Source organism: Adiantum capillus-veneris, chromosome 3, assembly GCF_014529385.1.
Source record: "Adiantum capillus-veneris isolate H3 chromosome 3, ASM1452938v2, whole genome shotgun sequence".
NCBI lineage: Eukaryota > Viridiplantae > Streptophyta > Polypodiopsida > Polypodiales > Pteridaceae > Adiantum > Adiantum capillus-veneris.
Genome location: NC_140933.1, coordinates 170,983,773 through 170,990,978, shown reverse-complemented (window position 1 = coordinate 170,990,978; position 7,206 = coordinate 170,983,773).

The following is a 7,206-nucleotide window of genomic DNA, read 5'->3' as shown; positions in this document are numbered from 1 at the left end:
AGAGAGACTCTCCAAAGATTATTACTTTTCTTGGTTTTTTCAAAATTGTTACCCCCTACTTGTACCTCATTGCCTGAGAAAAGGGAGAGGCTCCACTTGATCTTGTTTATGCTTTGATAGGATTCTATGTCTTGAGATTTTTCTCTAGATACATGGGAGGCTTTGTCGAATTTTTCCCAAGATTCACCATTGTTTTGGTGATAATGGTTGAGTTGATCTCCCACTTTGACATTCACTTATGGTAGTTTATATGTATGATAGTTTTGATTCCATGCGATGACTCATGTGAGACAACGGTCTTATTTGTGTCGACACTTGAGATGTTGGCATTGTGGTCACACATGGCACATTGGACGACATTGCTTCAAATGCATGAGACAACAAAGGAGATTTATGTGAGATCAAAATGTGACTTTGACACATATCAGAGAGGCAATTGCAATGGTGGTATATGCCAATGATAGTCATGCCATGCTTGCCTTGAATATATCTCTTGTAGATATGTCTATGGATAGCACACTGCGAGCACACTTTCTCCATAGTGGTTACTAGATGGCAATGTTGATTTCCATATCACACCATGTCATGAGTGGTTTACGACTTGCTACAAAGTTAGAGGAGCCATGCTCTAGCGAGGCATAACAGATTGATCCTGATAGGATATAGATGCCTCCGATGAGCAATATGGAGTTCTTTTACATGCTCACGCTAGAGGCTGACATGATGGTGCCATGACATGTGGATATAGTCCCTATGAATGATGAGGGAGTGATGACTATAGGATTGACTAGACATGGGAATCTAGCCACACTCAGCTTTTGAAAAAATGCCACGCTTCACAAATTGAAAGCCATTAAAAAGCCTCCCAATTTGAACTTTGGGATGACCTCATTTTTTGGGTCTATTAGTTGTCCATATTAGACAAAGAATCCTCAAGCTTTGGCCAGCTAGATAGGTACGATATCTCACACTTCAAAGGATTTATAATGCATAAGTCATTTAAAAATAAAAATAAGCTTTAGATAGTTAAAATAAGGATCCTAAATAGGAATCCACTTTGATACTATGCTAGGAATAGGGAGAGAGACTTTGATACTATTCTAGGAATAGGGGTAGCGGGGGGGGGGGGGGGGGGGGGGGGGGAGAGGGAGAGAGAGAGAGAGAGAGAGAGAGAGAGAGAGAACTTGACACAAGGCAAGGAACAACTCTCAATGAGAATGAAACTAATTAATCATAGAATATAAAAGATGGTGGTTTATATAACCCCAATGTGGATGAAAATTACCTCTCTAACTGTGTCAATGTATAATGACCTAATTGACCGGGGTCAAATGAAGGCTCTTATCCTACGGAGGTATCCCATAGGGCTAACAAATCTACTAGGAGAAAATTCTAGCTTGTGTGGGCATATGTAGGAAGACCAAGTCAATGAAGAAGCAACCATGGACACCTCTGTAGCTAATCAATCTATTGATACACTTCGATTCTTCCACTACTAGCTTTTTACCTTAGAAGAATTCCATCTTGAGAATCGGTTGGCTCATGGAAAATTGAATTGTAAACCATACGGAGACCACATGACATCCAAGAATCCCCATTCATAAATTGAAAATACATCACGTCCAAACTTTCCTAGACATTGAACTTTGAAGCACATCTTGTCCATAATCCATCCAAGAACAATGAATTGGTGCACATATCCATAGTGTTTTTATACATTGTCTCTCTGCCAAATCTCTATCCTCGCTATCTCTGTCAAGCTTGCCTTTGCCTTTGTCCTCTTTTGAGTTCTTGCTTTTGCCTTTGGCTTTGAATTCTTGATCCAAACAAAGAATATTCTTGCATTTATAACAACGACTCTCAAAACTTGTGGGTACCAAGGTAGCTAATTGAGCACTAGCCCTGCCATCCTTGTCAAGCTTTCCTTTGCCCCTATCCTCTAGCAAGCTCATGCGTTTTCCTTTGGCTTCAGAGTCCCAACCTAATGCCTCTTGGACCTCATGGGTACCAAGGTAGAAAATTGAGCACTAGCCTTGCCATCCTTGTCAAGCTTGCATTTGCCCCTATCCTTTAGCAAACTCGTGCATTTTCCTTTGGCTTCACATTCCCAACCAAAACAAATTGACAGCTTCCTTGAGAAGTTTTGTCATGCATAGACTGCTAACTACGTGCTGCTTGATCCACTTTCCATAGCGTGTCATTGGTGTTGGTCATTCAAGGCCAAAGCTACGTGCAAAAAACCGTTATCTTTGAATTTGCCATTTTTGTAAAGTCGCACCTTTGCTGAGCCCACACTTTTTCCGAGGCCCTTCCTTTGCCCACAAAAGTGGTTGCGTGTCCAAGGCACATTAACAAGCATCCAAAACTCACTATGGCCAATGATGCCTCTCTCAATTCTCTACCTAACTCACTTCCATTGCCTAAGAAACCTTTTAAAATGCTTCTCAACAAATAGTAAGAAAGAAAGATGCCTAAGCGGGGGCATCGGATGCGATACTGAATGTAACATTTAATGGCCTAGTAACTTATGTGTAGCAGAAAATAACATAAACATAGTGAGAATTTCATTAGAATAGATTCCTAATGAACATAACAAGAGTGCTTGGGTGGAGAGAGCAACAAAAAGAATAACACCTTGTTAGATAGCCATGAACAATACTTCAAAAGAGAGAGAAATTAAGCTATTTACAATAGTTGAGGACCGGCTTTACATGGAGCCGGTCCCCCCTCCAAAAGGCTTTGTATTATATGTTTCCCCTATCAAGAGAGAAATTTTACAATACAATTCTTTCTATTCCTTCAATAACTAGCTAGAGCAATGAAGATGGAAGCTTCAAGCACTAAGCAAACACTTATAAAACACAACATCAATTCCCTCACGGTCTCCGATCCAAAACCTCACACACCTTCGAAGATGGTGAGAGCTAGCGGGGTATGAGAGTAGATTGAGGGGAAGAAGGAGTAGTCTTACGAGAAAGAAGTATATCTCCTTACATAATCAATCATAAAAGCTTAGCATAGCTTAGTAATTAGCATGGTAGAGGAGATGAGCATGCATTGAAGCGTGGCTCTTGGTTGGGTTTGCATCACAAAGCCAAGAGTTGTTGGTGTAGGCCTCCCTTCTCACAAGCTTGGAGTAGATGATGAGCTTTCCAATAAAGCTTGAGAAGGAGAGAGAGAGAGAGAGAGAGAGAGAGAGAGAGAGAGAGAGAGAGAGAGAGAGAGAGAGAGACTTCTTGCTTCACACATGAGATTGTGTGAGTGTGTAAGTGATAATGCCTTCACAAATCAGCCCCCTCTCTCATCTTGGTCGACCCCTCCTTCTAATTCCTCCTACTGGCTTCCCATTGGACCTTTCCAAGCTTAGCCAATAGGAATTTAGAGGCATAAGTGATAGACTTGTGACATGTGTCCCCCTTTCCCATTTTGTGAGAGCTTTAGGTAATTAAATAATGAAACTAAACTCTCATTGGACCCCTTTGTCTTCTAGCCAATAGGAAGCAGGCAAGCCATTGGGTTGTTGAATGCTCATTGGACCCCTTGGGAGACTATCCAATAGTCTTCTAGAGATCTTAATTCTTATTGGTTCTTTTATCAAGTGTTTTTAAATGAATTAAACTAAAAGTAATCTAGCCTAATTCTCATTGGTCCACCTCTATGGCCATCCAATAGGATTTGAGTGCACCTTGGGGGCAACTGGGCTAGGGAGCTGACATGTGTCCCTTATTCCCTTTGTGTAAAGGGGCTTGCATGAGTGTGTGTGTGTGTGTGTGTGTGTGTGTGTGTGTGTGTGTGTGTGTGTGTGTGTGTGTGTGTGTTTATCTCTCATCCCCTACTAAAATGGCTCGCCCCCATCAATCTATGACCACTTGAAGACTTTTTGTACACTCACAAAGCATCCAATTCCACTAAGCTTGACCATTTGGACTTACCTTTTAATTTTGGAACCTTAGCATTTTGGAAGTCTTCATGGGCTGAACCCTAAGGTCTTTGGAGCCCATTGTTGCACATTGCTCTTTTGCATATGCCCCCCCTTTGGATCCCTATTGTGGCCGATCTACCAGCTTAACCAATATTCTAGCTTTTTCTCCCTTGGCATTTCCCCATATTAAATGATCAATTTAACATGAGAAAACCATTTAGGACAATTAGATATTAGTTATTATGACATTACCCAAACTTTGTTCATTTGATACATTTGTACATTTGCTTACTCTAGGGAAGCATTGTAAGCATTGACAAGGTTTAGGTTATCCTTTAATTGTATGCCTTGCATCCATCTAGAATCTTCAAAAGGATAATTCTTAAACTTAATAAGATATTGTCAGATAGTCTTACCGAGTCTTAGTACCTTGTCTTCATGTCAGAGAATGGACTCGGGTTGCAACACCTCTTCTTGGTCCTCGATCTCCGGTGGGTCTTCAATAATTGATTCTTGAGGTGGCTCTCCTTTGTAAGGCTTTAGTAGGCTCACATGAAAAGCATTGTGTATGAGACAATGGTTGGGCAGTTGATAGGCCATCTCATTGATTGGCCTAAAATCTAAAAGGGACCATAGTACCTTTTGCTAACTTAGCATAGTACTTTTGGTTCCCATAGGATTCTTGCCCGTCGTGTGCCTTAATCGAGCCTTGGGAAATTTAAGTAAGACTTAATCATTTTCTTTAAAGGCTTGGCCTCTTCTGTGCTTATCAGCAACAGCCTTTTGCCTTTATTGTGAGATAGAGATAGCATCCTTAATCTTTTGGAAATATTATTGTAGGTCTCAACTATACTCATCTACAGCGAAGATCTTCCCGTGTACCTTAAGTAGCAGGGGACTTTTTGATCTTCCCTCCATTACCTCAATAGGTGCTTTTCCCGTGGAAGTATGACAGTGTTATTGTAGGAATACTCCACTAAGGGTAAGTACTTCTCCCATTGGGACCTTTGGTCTACTTCCATTACATAGGCCTTTAGTAGATCAAGAATTGTTTGCTTAGCTATTTCACTTTGGCCATCCGTTTGCGGGTGATAGGCCGAAGAGAAGTTTAGACTTGTTCCTAAATTCTCAGAGAGACCCTTCCAGAAATTACTGGTCATTCTAGGATCTCTATCTGACACTATGGACATTGGCAAGCCATGGTACTTGAAGATTTGTGATATGAAGAGGGTTGCCATTTGATGGGCTTTGATAGTCTTTTTGATAGGTATAAAATGAGCTTGTTTGTTAACTATCATCCATATTCCCGTATTCCCATGGATAGACTTAGGCAATCCAAAGATAAAATCCATGGATATGCTCTCCCATGGTGAATTAGGGATTGGCAATGGTTGAAGCAATCTACGCTGCTTCCCTCTATCAATCTTCATCTTTTGGCATACCACACATTTAGAAACATACTCTTGTATGTTTGCTTTCATGGTAGGCCAATAGAAATGTGTTTCAATCCCTCTTAGGGTAGATTGAATCCCTCTATGCCCCGCATAAGGAGGAGCATGAGATTCATACATTACTTTCTCACGTAGTGAGTTAGTAACGCATAGTCTATTTCCATAGACAAGATAACCATCTTGTAAAGTAAATGGTTCCTCTGTCTTCCCTAGTGTAATGGCTGAAATTACATCTCTAAAATTGGGATCAATAGCATACTCATCTATCATAGAAGATAGATTCTTGTGAGTTGCTATGGAAACCGCATTTACTCTGGGCCGTCGTGAGAGTGCATTGGCTACTTGATTATTCTTGCCAGGAATGTGAGCAATATAAAAAATGAAATTGCGAAAGGAAATTTGCCCATTTCATTTGTTTGTTGGAGAGCTTGGCCTGCGTCATGAAGTACTTAAGACTTTGGTGATCCGTCCGTAGAATGAAAGGAGTCCCCAATAAATAGTGCTTCCATGAGTCTAAGTCATGTAGAACTACAAGGAGTTCCTTTTCATATATGCCTAGAGCTTGCTCAACAGGGTTGAGCCTTCAACTTTCATAGGCTATGGCGTGCCCTTCTTGGAGAAAAATAGCTCCAAGGCAATCACCACAAGCATCACATTGGACCTCAGATGGCTTTGAGAGATCCGACAATGTAAGCACATGTTGAGAGATAAACTTTTCTTTAAGCTTTTTGAAAGCATTGTTCTCCTTGGCAGACCATGTATACCTAACGTTTTTCTTTGTTAAGTCATGTAATGGTCCCGCAATTTGTGAGAACGTTTCTATGAAGCATCTATAGTATGTACACATACCTATAAAGATTCTTAGTTCATGAAGATTCCTTGGTTTAGGCCATCCTTTTATTATCTCTAACTTTGATGGATCCATTTGGATGCCATCTTGAGAGATAATGTGACCTAAATACTGAATCTCTTGTAAGAAAAACTCACTTTTCTTTCGATTAACATAAAGTTTATTCTCTCTTAAGACTTGAAATATTACCTGGAGGTGTTTCTTGTGTTCGTCTATTGACTTAGAGTAGATGATAATATCATCAAAGAACACTACAGTAAAGGTTCGGTGAGGCTTGAATAGCTTCCCATCAAGTGGTTGAAATTGGTGCATTGGTCAAGCCAAAAGGCATGACAATATATTCATAAAGATCAAACGTAGTGCGAAATGCGGTCTTTACAATGCCTGGATCAACTATCCTTATTTGATGGTAGCCACTTTTTAGGTCAATCCTACTAAATTAGGTGGACCCTTGTAGCTTATCAAATAGGTCTTCTACCCGTGGAACGGGAAACGTATTCTTGATAGTGATCCTGTTTACTACTCTATAGTCGACACACATACGATATGTGCGGTCTTTCTTTTGCACTAATAACACAGGTGAGCAAAATGGAGATGATCTAGGTCTAACCATGCCCTTCTCAACTAGGTCATGCACTTGCTGCATAATCTCCTCTTGTTGAGCTTGAGAAACTCTATACGGAGGTTTATTAGGCGGTGAACTTCTTGGAAGAAGTTCAATTGCATGGTCATCATTGCCTCCTTTAGGAGGTAGTTCACAAGGGATGTTGTCAATAAAGACATCTTGAAACCCCTTGAGAAAATTGGATAACTCTAATTCCTTGTGATTGCTTATATTTTCTTTTGCTAAAGCATTAGGTTCATTTTGAGAATCTTTAACAAAAATCATGTACATGAAAATAGAGCTATTTATTGACTTATTGAAAGCTTATGTATGTACAATGGATATGGTGTTACCCATTATTTTAGCATCTATATACATA